Here is a 17693-nt window from a genome sequence, read left to right as displayed (position 1 = left end):
ATTTTTTTCTCTTTTAGTCCATGCAATAGCTGTGTCTCCTTTCACCTAAGTATGTGCTTCAGCCATTGTGTTTTCCTGATTTTGGAGCCATTTGGTACAGTGCTAATTTATTTTACTGACTGAGCACATGAATCCCCGCTTCAGAGGAGCACGGATGGTGCTTTGGCTCAGAGGGGAGCTTGCATAGCAAGTGGAAAAGGGGTATCACTCTGAATGATTAATTGTAGTCCTCAGAAGGGTCTCAGAACATGATCATTCTTTATAGAAAATTGGATTAAAATTTGACACTTCTACAATTTTTTTTCTTTGTAGTGAAATTTTCATTTTTCATCTGTTGGCCAAATAATTCCATGTGCAGTCATCCCTAAATTAATCTTGAATTAATTTTTAAATCCACTGTCCTCTAATATATAATTCACCATAAGAAAACCCAGAGCAGTCAATCTTTCATTAGACATGGGGTGAGAAAGGGTCAGCAGACACTCCTGCAGTACTAAAAATAAAGGCACCACATCTGGTATGGAATGATGTCTGGAATTGTAATGCATATGCATCCACTTACTTGTACTGCTGAAAACACAAACTACAGAGTGGCTGCATGTTGAAACATGAACCAGTGTAATAGGAGCTTAAACCCTGGAACAGACTGTTTGTATATGTAGTCAGTTTATTAGCAAATGTGCAGGCCTGCAGAGTACAAGAACCATCGTTTCAAGCCGATCTGTCACACATTTAACAAGCTGTTTGTAATACAGTCCATTTCATGTATAAGAGAAAAATCTTTCCCACAGGTATAAGAAATACATGATACTTTTAGCATATGGTGAGTTCTGGTTTTGCAGGTTATCCTACATTAGAAGCTGGTGTAACATGTTGGGTTAATTTTTTGTTTGTTTCCCAAATCCTCCTTTCCTTTGTCGAATGTGCTGCAATAAAGCATCTTATAGCGGATGTTAAAAATGAGATTCTGCATGAGACGTGTTTCTAATGTCAGGCACAACCATGCTCACCGAGAATAAATCTAGCCCTGGTGCAAACTGCTCATGCTAAGCCTACTTTATATACCACAGCAGGGTTGAATGGGTAGAAATCAATAGCAGAAGAGCCTCTGCTGCAGAGAGAGTTACTGCTCCAGCACCACTGGGTCTCTGTGCCTCTCCATCAAGGAGCAGCAGAAGCCGGGGGTACCTCCCCAAGATGGTACCCGCCGACAGCAGCTAGTGGGGTGGCAGTGGGGAATAAACACCCTGCAGCACTTGCATCATGCCTCAGCTTCTGGCAGGATTTGCAAATGCTGCTGGGATTCAGGGACTTTGCTTAGGAGAAGCTGCTAATGCATTGCTGTTTTCTCATCTCACCTCCCCACCAGAGGGTCCAGCACGGCTCCACAGTGGCCCCAGCGATGGGAGACGCAGATGCACACCCCATGGGTTGTGGCTGTACTTTACCAGCACCCAGAGAGGGAAAGCAGAGAGACCTGATGGTGAGGAAGAGGAAAGGAGGCTGCTTTCCCCCAGCCTTGCTGCTGCAGATACAGAGGAGCCAGCCCCAGATCTTCTCTTGGGGTTGGTTTTGCTCCCATGTGGGAGACAAATTCAAGTCCTGCCCCATGGAAGGGATGATGGGAAGGATGCTTCTCCCCACCAAGCCCCTGGCTGATCTCTGCCTTGCCACATGGTTTTTGGGTGGAGGTGGCAGGCTGTCCTTACTGCAGCATTTTCCCAGGCAGTTGCCAGGCTTGCTTCAATGCAGCGACTTCATTTAAGCCTTTCTAGTTGTCACGGACAAATGCCTAGCAAAGAGGACTGCAGTTTGCAGATTGTGCCCAAGCTGAGTTATAATTTGAACCAGATTTGGTAATTGCATCATATTTCACCTCCAAGTCAGAAACGAAACCTAGCGCATGTCAGGTGCTAGTGATTACGGGCTGCCTCCCCCAGCCGGTGCCAGCCGCTCAGCAGGGTTCGAGAGGACCACAGCTGCTGTGCATCACCCGGGGGAGTTTTCTCCCCCAGGAGCAAAGGGAAACTCCTCATCCAAACCTGCAGGGCCCAGAGCTGCTTCCAGCACCAGCTGGACCCTGTTCCCTGCTTCTTTCCCTAGTGAAATCAGGGAAATGATTTCAGCTTTAACCGCAGATCCCACAGTCACTACTGGCCCTTGTCAACAGTCTTAGAGGAGTAGCCAAAGGCTGTTCAACGCGCCTGTGTTAGTGGGAATATTTCCATCTATTTGAATGGGTATTGTCTCAGACCGGGAATGAACAAGACTGTTCTGCTCCAAGTCTGTCCGTATGAGGAGAGTGGGGCAGCGCCAGAAAGCTCCCGCTGCTGACACCATGGAGTTGCTCAGCTTCTCCAGAGCTGTTCAGTTTGCTGGCAGGCATCCTCCTCCAGGTCTAGCCCTGCGAGGGAAAGAGATTTCCTGTCCCCAGTACCTCCCAGTTGCTCTTCACTTTCTGCCTGCCAGAGTTATCACCCCCATGGTTTTGCTGGCAGAGCAATTGGTATTAGTGTTCTTTAATCTGTTTCATGCAAAATCGATGGGTTTAGCTCCTGCAGCTTCCACGGGTGATCTGAGCGAGCTCAGCTGATCGTACCGCACACAAAGAGCAACCTCTACCACTTGTGCGGCTGGATCCAGAAGAGGATGTCCGTTCCCAGCTGCAGACTCCAGATGATGCAAGTTTTGCTCCTTTTTTACAGTAATTCCTACCAGGTGAAAATAGGCAGGTACCCCACTGAAAAACACCAAGCAGGGGAAATATTTAGGAAAACATGTTTGCACAATATCTCGCTGAGTAATACCAACACAGATCATGTGAACTGACCCAGTAATCTGTTGCCATCCGCATGTCACAGAACTTGAAGGCTTCGTACAGCTTTGATTACAAAAATGTGCATTTTCTCTCATCATGGTGATTGAATGCAGAGGGAACGTTTTTTTCTTTAGTGTTGTTTATTTTTCTTTTTTTCAGGCATAATGGAGTTTTGAACAGTAAAATTGCTTTCTGCTTTTTCATAGTTGTTTGGCTATTTGAGAGAAAAAAGAAACACCAGACAGTGCAGCACTGCTACAGGGAGAGGTATAAACACAGTAAAAAGCAAGTTTAATGAGCATGTTTTAATATTTAAGGAAAAATGTGTTTTCACTTAAACTACCTGAAAATACACAACAAATCCATTCAAGTCAGTGGTATTATTCACTGTATACTAAACGTGGAATACCTACTCCTGAAATGTCATTCTAACTTTGTACTTTGAGAATAAGTAAATAGCAACACTGTCCTGTGCCTCTCACAATTCTTCAATCTTTTACTGCTGAAGGATGCCCTACTATGAAAATTACACATTCCCCTCCTAATGAAATCTCACAATGCATGACAGAGGGTTCAGGGTCCCCCTTCAGGGGTTCTCAGAGCAATTTTTGGTGCTGCTCATTTTTTATTTATTTATTTATATTATGTTATATTATATTATAATATTTTCTTTGAAACACAACCTCAACAAAATGTAATCATGAAAGGAAAGCAACTGAGGCAGAGATCATTAATCAAGCTTTTTTTTTTTTTTAAGGGTTGCCAAGGCATGGGGAGGGGTCTGTATTCTTCAGTTTGTTTGTTTATATTAGCAGACACAATTTGACACTTGGATATTTTTCTGTGCAAGTTGGCAGCTATGACAGTAATAGACTATTATTCATGAAGGTCTTACTAATGGCAGAGTAAAACCATCCGTATATTTTTGAAACCCAAATACAGAAAAGGAAAGAAGTACTAGTGCTAGCAATTGGAAAGTACAACTCATCAGAGGTCCTGATCTTGCAATAAGAGCTCAGTAAACTTTGAGGGCCCATGAGAGTGGGTAAGGAGAAGTCTGGAGCCATAACAAAAACTAGAGTTTTCCATGGTGTCATCGGAAGCTCTCTGTTTTTTTTTTTTTAATTTTTTTTTAATTATTTTTATTCATGTAAGTATATATATATATTTTTTTTTAAATTGCAGAGCTGTTTGGGAATGATGAAGAGGAACACTCTGACAGGGCAATTCATCTTATCTGCCTGTATGTTTAACTTGCCTGTGCTATCTTTCATTTCAGCTTTAAGTGTCAAGCAACCATTATGTAGCAGTAATAAAAAGGTCCTAGAAGGCATAACAGTACCTATTGCTAGTTCAGCTTTTATTATTTGTACTGAAAATGTCTAAAAATACATTACACTCCAAAAATACCTGAGAGTTCTGGCTCTTAAAACAACTGTGATTTCCATGGCATTTACCCTTTTCAGCAAGGGTGCCATTTGCTATGTGACTTTCTCCAAAAAGAGCCACGACAAAACTGAATCCCTTTACATCACAGTCAAGTCAATTAGGGATTTAAGAGTGAGGGGAAATAAAGCAGCAGCCAAATAACACGTTGCTTCTTGCTTTTTCTATTCTGACCAGAAAACTAGAAGAGGCAGTGGGGGATAAGCCTAACAGCTTCAGGTCTGGTTGAAACAATGATCATCTTGTTTTGCTTTGCTGTGGCCCCATAACTGCATGGCAAATAAACAACAAGGTAAGTACAGCCAATTCATTTGCTGTCTAGTTTTGATTTATGAAGGCAATAACTGAGTGAACAGGGGGATTTAAACCTTTTAGTTGCTTTTTGATTTTAGTTCCTTTCAGTTCTGTTTTAATTTGAAATAGTTTTGAGGGAAAAAAAAAAACGGGGTGGGAGCTGGGGGGAAATGACTCTTACATCTTCATAAGGACTGTAATACCTAGCTTTAATGTTTTACCTTGTGTAAGGAAGTATTTTTGCTTCTCCCTATTGACTGATTAATATGTTCTTCTAAATATTATATTAATGCTCTTATTTGGATCTTTACCTTTTAGATATTCAAAATACAGAATTTGAGGGACTGACTTTTCAGGCTAAGAACCCATGGATCCGACGATACTTGACGAGAACTGTCTGTTCTCAGTGTTTGTGTAAATCACTCTTATGACTGATCTGTGATGCTAATAGCAGCTCTAAAATTCAAAACTACTTTGCCATCTTTCAAAGGAGCTTTGGTAAACCCTGAAGCAAGGAACTGCTTATGATATTTTTACTGGTAATGATTAATAAATAAATAAATAAAAAGATATTGTCCAGTGAAACTAATTTCTGTGAACATACCAGACGTGTGTTGAAGGAGTACAAACTGGATTTGCCATTCCCCACAGTCTTGTGTACTCATTTATATTACTGAAGAATTTTAAACGCTATCAAAACTGAAGAGGAATATTCCTCACCCATCTTGCCTGTTGTAAGTAAGCACACAGGATGTAAAGCAGCAGCAGACCTGGCTCATATGTGTACATGCAGTGCTCCGAATAATGTGGTATGACGCTAATCTCAGCAAGAAGCAGGCTACCAAAGAGCTCAGAGAAACTGAGGAGGGAGGCATAGCTGTTCCCCTCAGAAAAGGTCTGATGTCTGTGGTTGGTACAAGGCTCTATTAACTACCTGGGTAGCAACAAATTCCAGTTTTATGTCAGACTGAGCTATTGCAGTTCAGTATCTGCTGCCTCTGTGAGATGCCTCCAGTCAGCTTGAGCAGCCCTATCTCCAGCTGTGGGGGCAACAACCAGTGGGGCTCAGTTCTCTCCCATGGTAGTTAGGGCTTTTGAGCAGACCCTCGTAGACCAGAAGGCAAAATTACATCACCATGACAGATGGAGGCTGTTAGGCTGCTGTTGCCTGAGCTAAATGGGAGCAGGGTGACCCTGCCACTAGGGGACTGCTCCCCCCAGGACAAGGGGGTCTCACAGCTGCTGCTGGCTTGGGAGCCCTGGCTTTTACAGAAGCAAAATGCAATCAGGCAGAAATATTTTTCAGCTCTGAGAAGCCACATCTGCTTGCTCCCAGGAACTACAGAAACTGGGCAGCAATTGCAGTGGGCAGATACTGTACCTAACTTGTCAAAAAATATGCCCCAGAAAACATGTTTCTGTTCTCCTGATAGCTGATCTTGCAGTAGCTAAACCAAGCAATTTGCAAACAAGCCCAATGAAAATAATTGCTGGATAATTTCAATAGGTTTACAATTGCTTTTCTCAAATTAAAACTGGAGACTAGGGAAAAATATATTTGAGAAAGATCTGTTCTTCTGTTACGAGAGAAAATATATGCCAAACTACAGGACTGCACAACAGTAAGTGAACCTAAAATCAGTAGAGTTAAATAAAAGTAGAATGTGGAAATCACTGGACACTAAATCTATTTGCATGGAGGCAACAGATACAAGCTTCATTCTATAATGAAGGAAGGAAGTGAGCTCTTTGTAGATGCTCATATGTCTTGGGTGAATTTGCATGTGCAGTTCCAACTCTGTCTATATTCATTATAGGTACAAATAAAAAATCAAAAATTTACAATCCATACGTACCCTGAGCAGTTTTCTACTGACAACATTATGCATCAATATTGTCATTTCAAATACTCAAAAAATACAATTTGGGTCTCCAAAATTTCTGAAAGTAATTTAAAAAGCTTTCATTCTTTCAGGTTTTATTACGTTGTAACAATTGATCACCTACCGAAAATGTTCTCAAGCCTTTCTCTTTGACTTTGATAAACACAACTTTTTTTTTTTTTATGGAAATTTGTCTATATTATTTTATATTCAAGCTATAAATATACAAATGTACTTACGATGCACTCAGTTATGGCTGCGGACAGTACAATACAGTAAGTTTTGTGCATGAGAACAGGAGCCAGATTTTCATGAGGCCCCTGCTGGTGCCCCATCAAGTAAAGCTGCACAGATGATTTCTGAAAAGTGTCTCATTTTAGGGTAGATTGTGACTTAGCACAGGCTCCCTCCTAACCTGTTTCAGAGGCTCAGTTCCTTGCTCAACACAGATCATTAATTTACAACCTAGCCTATCATTGCTATTAAAGTCAACATCTATCACCAGTTATTACTTGTATCACCCCATCACAGTAACAGTTATTTCCTGTTTTCAGCTTAATGAAATATCAGGAGACCCAAAATACCTTAGTGTGAATGATTAAATGGAGATTGCTATATCAATCAGTGAATTCAAGTTTCATGAATATAAGACTCAGACTAAGACCCAGATCAAAGAAAGATCTAAAGAGCTGTGGCACTCAGCTGACAAATGGCAGCCCTGATGGCTGAATCTGCAGCCCTGGCTGAAAGCCTTGGCTTCTAGGCAATGCATGAGAAATATCAGACACCTCAAAGCAAAAATCATAAAGCCAAAACTTAAGCACTAGAATTTGTCTTATCCCTTCAGATTTCAAGCAAAAAGCACACCTTTCCTCTCAGGATTCATTCTCCGTTTAGTGCAGTTGACTGTTTCTTCTTCTTTCAAATGAAGTGTGGGACTTGCAATTTATTTCCAGAGAGGAATCCACCATTTTATACAGTAGTGAGCACACTCTCAAAATGTGGGAAACTTCCATTCAATTCTACCATCTGCCTGAGGAACTTCAAACGTGTACCTTCTGAGTGAGGGCCATACTTAGAAATCAATTTATGTATTTTGACAGATGATTAAGAAGTTTGACCAGATGGAGACCCTGAGGTAAGCTAGGAAAAAGGATACCTAGCTGTCAAATCCAGAGGTGGCTTAAGCTTGTCAAACCATTCAGCCTTGTCAAAAATGAGCAACTTCCAAGGATACTCAGAAAAGGAAGCAGATGTCATTAGAACTTTAAGCAGCAGAAAGGCCACTCCTATACAGATCTGCTTGGCTGCTCCCAAAGACTGCTTTGGCCATATCTGAGCTAAATAGGGCTCCTGTGGCAATAACTGGCAACCTGCAAGCCCTTGCCATAGAACAACTGTACCCCTTATCTATTCTGTGACCTGCCATCACAACATTGATCAGCATCCATCTTGATTTTTCTGCACCATTTCTGCCAGGCTGTAGGATCTGAGGTCTAGAAAAGGCTAGTTAGCAATATCTGGCTCCACTGGTACCAGCTGGTGTCATCACCAGCCTCTGAGCTACTCTCTGAAAACAAAAATGTGTTCCCACAGGCCATCTCCATTCATCCTATACCTGTTCTGTTTTGGTGCATATTGGTGAGCTCAAACTGTCCTCAGCAGTGGGTGAGTACAAAAGATGACTTTGTAACAGCCTCTGGCATTGATTCTCACTGGCAGCATGCATGTCTGTGGGAATTCATTGCAATCCCCAAGCAGGTAGTCACCCACCTCTGGAAAATGTCCAGGCTAGACACCGGCTGGTCTGTTGGACCACAGCTTATTGCTGCAGGGAGCTGGGAAAGCCATCCACTGCCTGTTTTCACCTCCACTCCCTGTAATGCCTGTGCTGTCGTCACATTCAAAGGAAGAGGATGCCTAGCTTGGCCATGAACTCACTGATCTCCACAGGCATTTCGTGAATGCCAGCATTGGCTGTGTTGTGCGATATACAAAGCCTGTGGGTTTGGGAATTTCAGCGTGTTTGTTTAGAGGCAACCCACACAATCTCCCTGCCAGCACTGATAAAGATGGTGTGAAAGCACACCTATGTTGCCCATGATGTCTCTACTCCTCCTGCCACAGCACATGTGGCTTCATTTGGCTACGATGGCCTCCACAGATAGTTCAGCCACATTTTCAGCTATACCCCAATGCCTGCAAGGTGTTTTGGGGGATTTCAGAGCTCATCATTGCTTTCTGTTTGATCAGCTCAAAACTACTTAAAAAATGCAATCAAGAGCATTTTACTGTGGCCTGCTGTGCAATTCGTCTCTAATGAGAGGAGTCTGTTCAGTCTTTTTTCTAAGCACCTTGAGGAAACCATTCCCCCAAGGAACTGGTCATACCCAATACTGTCTGAGCAAGGCAGTCCTCTTTCAGCCATCAGGGTCATCTTAACTTCCCAGTTTTCTGCTGCATTCTCTCTATGCACTGTCTAAACTTCTTCCATGCTTCTTTCCTCTGACCATGAGAAATATTTTCATATATGGGAAAAAATAAAAATAATAATAAAAAAAAATGTGTATATATTTTAAGGATACAGGAGGTTGGCCTTTCCCCATTAGTTTTAGTTGTCGTACCTAAATATCATAACTATTTGAGTATTTTAATGCAAATCTGAGATATTTCTTTTACTTCTGCAGCCAAATATAAGGAGCTAGTACTAATCTGGCAGAGATCATTATCTGCAACATCGTATTAATAAAGTCTAAGACAGAACTGAAACTGAATATCCTTTTTTAATTTGCAGTTACAGATAATGTAGAACTAAAAGTATTAAATTACAAATACCAGAGCTTCATTTTTCAAAGTGGGAATCTGTGTTTGGAATAACCAAATCATGTTGTAAGATCACTTTTTAAACCTTAGAGATAATTTTCAATACTATTTACACTGAGCTATGGTTCCAGGTTAAATACAACTCTGAAATCATATATTTAGTCAAGCTACCTAAAATAGGCCCCTGGCTTACACCTCAGGTTTAGGTGTTGAGTGAAGCAATACTTCTCAGGTAATTACTTTAGTGTCTTGTATTACCGGTAGAAAGAGGTGGAGGCCCTGGAAGGCCTCCAGAAAAAAAATAAAATAATATATATATATATTATATTATATATATATATATATTACTTTGCTTAAACTTTGGCAGATTAGAAATCTTCAAAGATATGCAACAAAATTCCGTTAACATAAGAATAATAGTCATTAATAGGATAACTTTAACAAATGCTTAGTTTTAGGTGCCAGTTCAGTGTCTCCAACCTTACTATATAAAGAAGACTAATCTTTCCTTGTTTATGTAGTATAAGATTACGCATAACCTTATGGTTGGGCCTGGGCTGTCACACAAGAAGGCTGAGAGGTGGCCTTACTGCTCTCTGCAGTTTCCTGAGGAGGGGACGTGCAGAGGGAGGTGCTAGTTTCTGCTCCCTGGTATGGTACAAAGCTGCACCAGGGGAGATTCAGACAAGATATGAGGAAAAATTTCTTTACTCTGATGGTGGTCAAACACTGGAACAGGCTTCCAAGAGAGTTGGTTGATGTCCTATGCCTGTCAGTGTTTAAGAGGCTTTTGGACAGTGCCCTCCTTAATATGCTTTACCTTTTGTTTAGCCCTGAAGTGGTCAGGCAGTTGGACTTGATGACCTTTGAAGGTCCCTTCCAACTGAACTATTCTATTCTATTCTATTCTATTCTATTCTATTCTATTCTATTCTATTCTATTCTATTCTATTCTATTCTATTCTATTCTATTCTATTCTATTCTATTCTATTCTATTCTACTCTACTCTACTCTACTCTACTCTACTCTACTCTACTCTTTTAGAAGATGCATGTAACTTCTTATTCAAAGGGTACATGACAGAAATGTTTCTTTGTTTAGTGACAGCTAAATTCATGGAAATCTACTTTCCAAGAACTAAATGTAGGCAAGAACAGGCTATGCTATCCAAGCAATCTAACATTAAATGAATAAGTGGTCCATTTATATATCTGTGTAGCAGAACTACTAGAGGAAGTCAAAGTCCTGAGAGCATCTAGGAATCACCTGAAGAGCAGCTGTGTTGGGCTTTGGGGACAAGCTGTCACTTAGAAGAGGTTTAGAAATTGACTACAGAAAATTCCTTCTGCTGTTTGACCCTGGCCATGTCTGAAGGCTAAGAGACACTATTTCTTTTTGTATTTTTAGAAACACTAAATAGCGTTTCTCAACACTATTTAGAAATAGAAAAGGAGAAATTTATTTTATTTTATTTTCACCGTATGGGATTTTCTTCCATGTAGCCAAGATATCTTCTTTTTCTTACACATCTAGAATATGGTCAGTTTTCATATAAGTTACACCTTTCTCTGATGAAATGCATGTATTGCAAAGCCATATGAAATCACTACATAGTGAATTCCTTCCTGGCATTCCTTTTCCCTTCTCTCTTTGTTCCAGATCTTCTGAATATCTTTCTTTTATAGCTATATACATGAGCTGTAATAAAAATGTAAAAAGGACCAAAAAAAGAACATTATCTTTTTTTTCCATGTTCACAGTAATCTCTTCTTATTGCCAGTTCGATTGCCAGGCTTGTAGTGTTAGTTCTTATAGAGAGAAGCTGAGCAGATAAAGCAAAGTAAAATACATGAACGTGAGCCTGGTACATAAATATTATAATAGCAGTAATAATGTATTACACTTCTACTGTGTTTTTCATTCAAAGATCAATATAGAAAAAAAAAAAGAATAATAATAAAAAAGAGAACCTGGGTAATGTACTTTGCCTATTTCAGTGTCACAGATTCAGGAGGTGCTTTCTAAATAAGGTAGACTAACACAGGATTGCACCATATTCTGCACTGGTTCTGCTCCAGCCCCGGATCTATGTCAGGGTCACTAACCTTCTCTGCTGTGTAAATAATTGATTTTTCACTGTGGTTGTTGAATTAAAAAAAAAAAAAAAAAAGAAAAAAAAGGAAAAAAAAAAGAAAAACTGCATCAAACCAACTGTTTTCTTAAGTTACCCCTCCCCCTAACAGTCAAGATTTTTTTTTTCAGATTACCTACTACAGAAAAGATTTTTTTTTCTTTTTTTTTTTTTTTTCCAAAAAAGCAAATAGAAATAATGTCTAGAATGATCAAACTAAACAGAAAACAGAGAATAACTTTCTTCCCTACATCAGCTTTGGGATACTAAATGTTCATGTTAAACTGTTCCTTTGTCTCTTAGAAAACTTTGAAGATACATCTCCTACCACTGAGGCAATACTTTCTTCCCTGGGCTAGTGAGGGCTGAGCAGTAGCAGGACATTCTCAACCTCTTTGCCTGATGCCATGGCACTTGCAGTCAGCTCGTAGATGCATGGACTGACACTCAAACAGCCCAATTGTAGGTGACTTGTGGTTAGAACCATACAGTATTTTTAGTTTGTTTTGGAAACCCTTTCAGCATTTTATAAGCAGCAGAAAACTTCCAGGGGAAGAAATTCTTGCTGCAGCACATGGTGGTTTGGAAGATGCACCAAACCACAGTCAGGGAAGGAGCTGACCCGAACTCCCACCTTCTCCATGAGCTGACACTTCCACTTCTATTGCAAGTCAGCCAGCAGAGTTTCGGCCAGCTGGAACCATTCTGAGAGCTTGAGCATTCATAAGGGACAATCAAAACCGCATTTTTTTGGCTGAATTTACTATTTTCTGAAAGCGTTTCAAATGTCATCTAATATGCCAAAACCATACTTTTTTGTTCACCTCACAGACTAGTTCTCACTTCATGCTCAGCTCTGACGGGTCTGGCTGCTGCCAACTGAAAGCCACACAGTACAGGAGCCTCAGCAGGGGAATACCACAGTGGCAAAACTTTGAAAGAGCCCAGAAGACAACTCTTAATGTACGTATTAAGCCCACAACAGTTCAGCTTATTAATATCCCCCCTTTCTAAATCTCTCTTCAGCTTTGAAATGCAAACAATAACTTTTCTTCATTAAAAACGGTTAACTCTAATACAACCGGAGTATTTACCTAAGTGATTAATTTAGTTCAGTAACAACGGACATTGGCTGACTTATACACTTCATCTAAGAATGATATTTAACCACATATATCTTCAAAACTGCTTTGCCAATATTGAGAAAAACTCAAATATGATGGATATGCCACTGAATCCTGAATGAATTGCTTTGAATTTCATCAGCTTGGACTCATTTTCATGCAGCCTGGATCTGATTCCTTAATACCTATGAAACATGGATGTTCAGAGCATGTGGATACGATCCACTGTGTGATAAAAAAAAAAAAAAAAAGAACAAAGAGGAGGAGCAACCTCGTCACAGTTCCAGGGGAAGTCAGCACAAGTAAAGGAAAAGAAAATAATTCAAGAATTAGTGACTCCGGATGCTGTACTTGGGTGACTGAACTGTATCTTGGTTCAATTTCTCAGCAGGAAATCAGAGATTTTCTAAATGACTCTGCAGCTGAATATGAAAAAAAAATCATTTGTTAATGATATTCCATTTTTCAATAGTAAAAACATACATTCCTGCTAGACATACTGTGCTGTTAATAGCTAATATCAAAAATTAAAATAAAACTAAGAAGAAAAACAATGTTTAAAAAATATATTTTCTTGCCATGGAGACAAATTATCATTCATAGTTTTTGTAAACAGAGTAAGATGTGTGCAGGGCTTTCTGTGCGTGTTGTGCATTAGCCTGAAGCCCTTGACTTTGTGACTGTGATGCTGACAAAGCTCCCTTCATCTGTAACAGAAGTTTTACCTTTCCACATGTGCGTAGTGTGCTCACATCAGTGTACAGAGTGAATGAATCAGAATGCTTTGTGATTCATGTCATAAGTATCAAATTAGATTGAAATAAGAAGCTACCAAAAAAAAAAAAATTAAATGTATGTATATTCACAATGTGGAACAGCAGCTTTTCTTTTCAGTGCTAGGCTTATCTTCTATCTGCAACTGCTTCATTCTGAGGCATGAACATTCATTCACATGAGATGTCTGACGCCGTAAATCTCAAATTCTCTCCTTGCTTCCACTGTTGCCTCCATTGTGCTGGCTATGCTAATGAAAAGCAGGTTTTCGGTTTCATATGTACGTGCATGTGTGCAAAAGAAGGAGGAGCTGTGTCATATAGGCACTCACACTGCTCAGCACAGAGATAGAAGCCCACTGAAGCAGAAAAAGTATTATAAATGCAATAATTCTGGAGAAAATCACTAACATGATCTAGCGTCACTAGCACTAGCTTTTTCTGGCCTCATAACTATTTTTATAAATACCTAGAAACCAATGTATCATCACAAATAAAGTATTGCACTGTGTTATATTTCATGGTGTTTACAGAGAAAAACAAGCTTTTAACCTGGAAAATATTTCAGAATAAAATAAAATAAAATAAATAAATAAATAATAAGATTTAAATAAAATAAAATAATAAAATAAAATAAAATAAAATAAATAAAATAAAATAAAATAAAATAAAATAAAATAAAATAATAAAATAAAAAAGTAAAATAAAATAAATAAAATAAAATAAAAAGACTTGAAAAAACAAGGACAAGCATTAGAAAAAGAAGGGGAGGGAAAGCTGGGGACATCTCATTTGCACATTTAAAAATGCAAATTTGATCCATGTCTTTCTTATCTCATGGTAACAGACTTGGCTCACAGAGCACAATAGCACCTACAGTTCTATGGCCAAAAATAATGAAGTTTAAGAAGAATTGATTGGATTATGGAAACATTTCTATAAAGCCTTGTGTTCATCAGCAGATGCCCGCCACCTACCTAGGAACTGATGGCATGAAAAGCCTGAAAGTAGGATGCAGCTCCCTGATTCTGGGGCACAGATACATTTAGGGGCAATAAGACTCCTCTTTGTAACTGCTAGCTAATGCAAAAAAAAAAAAAAAAAACAAACATGGAGGCTTTGGCAGTAGCTTTCCAATTTTCTTCCTTCTCCAATTTCCTCCTTCTCCTCCTTTTGTCATGTAGGCCTGCAGTCTCCCTTAAAGAAAAGGTCTCTCCTCTGGGTTATGCCAGACTAGTTTACCTCTGTGATAGCCAGGGCCTAAATAATGTTGATGTAGCTGCAGAGCTGGACCTGGAGGATTCATTTTCCCCAAACGTCCATAAAAAACAAGCACTGCATAAACAAATCAGATCAAGTTCCTCTGGTTTTGTCTCCAAATTAGGAGGAAGTTTGCCTTGCTTAAGGATTTTAAGAATTAGCCCACTGCGGCTGAGGGCCAGTGAACTGGAGGTGATGGTACACAGTCTCTCCAATATGGATTCATCTGTCAAAACTTTTGTCCTTGCACAAGGAACAGCAGAGCTATTATAAAAGTGGGAAAATGTGTTTGCCTTTCCTATCTCACAAGCAAGTGTGCTGAGGAAAGCGAGGATTGGAAGTGAGTATTAAATCAGGGTTGGGGGTGGAGATGACAGTGAGGAATATACGCAGCTGTAGTTTTCTTCAAAAAAAAAAATCACACAGACTACAAACCACTTGCAAATAATTTGCTATCCCTCTACCATTCTGTATGAGCTGAAATCAGATACAAGCCAATTACCACAAACGCAAACATTAGCGCAGCCCGCTGCAGCAGCAAGCTGCGAGGAGCAGCCCCGGGCTTTGCCAGATGGGCACAGTGTGACTGTGCTCCTCCAAAGGGGCTGGGGGCAGGCCGGGCCGGGGGAGGCAATTTGTAAAGGGCTCAGCATATGCCACTCGGTATTCAGAGGGGTATGGAGCTGTTGCAGTTTACCTGTCATTTTTGGCTTTCTGCCGCATGGGCCAGTAACTCTGTGCTGTGGATATGCGGCAGCGCTTGTGCATCACAAGCGTCCACATCATTATCCTCCCATGTGCTCTTTTTTATACCCATTCAAGGAAACCACTCATTAGAAAAACACAGCCTGCTGCTCTGCCTGTGGCCAGCCCACTCCACCAAGAAAGTTGTGACCAGGACTTCACTCCTTCCCACTGTTTCCTTCCCCCTGTCTCCCCCCAGCATCCAACCCTGCATGCTCACGGCAGAGGGGTTGTGATCACATCTTGCCCTCATGCAAAAGTGGGATTCTTGCACTCACTATGCACTGCGTCATGATGAAAGATGTTTTTGACCTTACAACTGCAGAAAACATGAGAGAGAGGTCAGCTCGCAGCTCTGCAGATGAGATCAAAATCCCCCTTGATGTCAGTAGAATTTCTCTTTGGGGATCACATCAGATGTAAGTAGTGGGACCTACTATGCAGTTAACAATGCGGCAACAGGGGATGATTTTGTTCTGTGATTATAGTTTTGCCTTTTAAAATGTGAATAAAACCCATAGCCTTTAATGAACAATCTTTTTCCTATTTTTATTTTTTTTCTCCTATGGGCATTTTGGAGTAAAATGCTTATCCCATCTTTTAAAAGGAGCTTTCATTGTTCCCCCACCCAAACCCCCTTTGACAAATCGAGTCTCCTATGTATTTGAAGATGTCTGAGGTATTTCAGTGCTGTGTTCACTTCTGAATTTGTAGAACCTAACTGAAAGCTTAGTGTAATGGAAAAGACTGCTGAAAACTTTGCTAAACAGATGATCACATTCCTGAGTTTGTTTTACTTAGTTAGCATTTTTGCCTGCTGTGAGGTGTTTTCCTTGGATGGTTACCTACAAATACATCACTGACCTCAGTGTGCATGAAGCAGGCCAGCACAGACAAACAGAGCCAATTGGACATGCTCTATAAATCATCACCCACATCCTTCCAGCAGCAAAAATAAAAAGGAAAGGAGGAGGGGGTAAAACAACTGGTGAGTGTTCCACACGAGGAAGTGGAGGCTATTTGGTGTCACCAGCTGGAAATACTCAGAGTGCTAAAAAGAAAGGTACTGGCATGAGCTACCTCTGTTCTGGATAAAGGTCTAACATTATAAATAAATGCTATCATCTTACAGACATCTTATATAGGCAAAAAAATAGGCCTAAATATGTTCTCTGCTTTAAAATGCAGAGAACCTAAACCTATCTCAAAAGACAAGAACAGAAATGCTATGACTTATGAAACAACATCTAAATCCAACATAAAAAGCTCTTTCTTAGCAGACTTCACACTAGTTCTTCAACTCTGAACTGTAGGAGCCACGAGCTCTTCCCAGCTCCTCAGTTCAAATGTGTCTGGGATGATTTCTACTTCTGTACTGGAACAAATCCCAGGTATAAGCCTAAGGTATCTCCTCCTTTTCACATTGTCCGTGGAGGAAGATTTATTATGGGATGAAGCAGGCAAAGGATTTCTGCTGCCCTTCAACCAAATTTTCAGTTGGAATGAGCTGCAGAGCAGGTTCTTGGCACGTGCCATTTTGTGAAAGCTCAGCTTACATTTAGTCTAAGACATTTTTTATTATCTTATTTAGGTAATATAAATTATCTTCTTGAGGAAAAAATACAAATCTTGAAAAAAAAAAAAGATTCTTCTGGTATGATAGTTCTCTTGACCCTTTGCATTGGTGCACTTGTGAAGGGACTGACAATTGACTTTTCTCAGTATCTAGTGATTTTTCTAACTGCCAGGTGGCAGCATCAAACTTGCTCTGATTTAGTCCAATCCACATTCCTGCATTCTGCATAAATGAGTATTAAGATCTGAGAGACTATTCTGAATTCTCAGTCTTCTTCCTAGTTCATCCACTATTTTGAGTCAAATTTCTTTTGACATTATTCAGCATGACCCTTTGTAGAAAAAGGTCTATCCTAAGACGCCTATGTCAGCAAGAGGTATCATCACTGAAAATCCTGAGAAAACATGCATCTCATTACTCTTGGAGATCTGGCCCAACTCTTATTCTTCTCTTTAGAATGTCCTGCTGTATAGCTCTAGGAGTTCTTTGATCATTTTCTTTGCTAACACTCCTTTTGCTTTGAAGAGAGGGCCTTGCTGTTTTCCACTTGGTGGTAGAGAACATATAATTAAGGGTTGCAACACTTATGTCCTTTTGGTTACATCTGCCTTAGCTAGGACAATAGGCCAGTGGCTGTTCTCCAGCCCCGAGGCCAGCTGACATGTGGTTGCTCCCATCCATGTGGTTAAATTTTCTTGTCTGTTCTCCACCAACACCTTTACCTGAAACGAGGTAACTGTGTTCAGATTACCTACTGAAAGCAGTCCCTGGCTTGTGCTAACCCCTGTCCTGTGCCTAGGCACCGTCTGGGACTACTAGT

The 17693-nt window shown here is 40.2% G+C and overlaps 1 long non-coding RNA gene across 1 annotated transcript; it reads left to right on the top strand.

The window, feature by feature from the left end:
• The first annotated feature begins 696 nt into the window (after positions 1 to 696).
• On the top strand, positions 697 to 5355 carry LOC310897039. The gene is made up of 5 exons (XR_014582009.1): positions 697 to 2208; positions 2553 to 2681; positions 4004 to 4061; positions 4442 to 4556; positions 4877 to 5355. It is a non-coding gene; the product is annotated as an uncharacterized lncRNA (long non-coding RNA).
• Positions 5356 to 17693: the final 12338 nt, after the last annotated feature.

The sequence above is a fragment of the Anser anser genome (assembly GCF_964211835.1).
Source record: "Anser anser genome assembly, chromosome: 3".
NCBI classification, from domain to species: Eukaryota; Metazoa; Chordata; class Aves; order Anseriformes; family Anatidae; genus Anser; species Anser anser.
This window is presented reverse-complemented; position numbering and strand designations above follow the sequence as displayed.